The sequence below is a fragment of the Penaeus monodon genome, chromosome 24, assembly GCF_015228065.2.
Source record: "Penaeus monodon isolate SGIC_2016 chromosome 24, NSTDA_Pmon_1, whole genome shotgun sequence".
Taxonomy (NCBI): Eukaryota; Metazoa; Arthropoda; class Malacostraca; order Decapoda; family Penaeidae; genus Penaeus; species Penaeus monodon.
The window spans coordinates 41,095,143-41,095,382 of record NC_051409.1 but is presented as its reverse complement, the minus strand read 5'-3'; the positions used below and the strand labels follow the sequence as shown (position 1 = coordinate 41,095,382).

The 240-nt window shown below is 36.2% G+C and overlaps 1 protein-coding gene across 1 annotated transcript in view; it reads left to right on the top strand.

The window, feature by feature from the left end:
• LOC119588969 (serine/threonine-protein phosphatase 6 regulatory ankyrin repeat subunit B-like) overlaps window positions 1-240 on the top strand; it is a gene marked incomplete in the record, with an annotated part of 103,883 nt that overhangs the window by 103,073 nt on the left and 570 nt on the right.

Here is a 240-nt window from a genome sequence, read left to right as displayed (position 1 = left end):
AGCACATGTATGTGAGTCCTAGAATCTGTAGGGTAATATCGAGGCACTTGTAGAGCAGTTGCTCAGAATAATGTTAATGGTCCCTTTTCCTTCTATAGTAAACACTTTCATATCATTTATGGTAGTGTCTGCCAGAAAGCAGTTCGTTGTACCTACTTATATAACATACCTTTTTGATAATGCATATTCCCTCACATCCATAATATAGATAAATTTCCCTATCTCTCTCTCACATCCTTA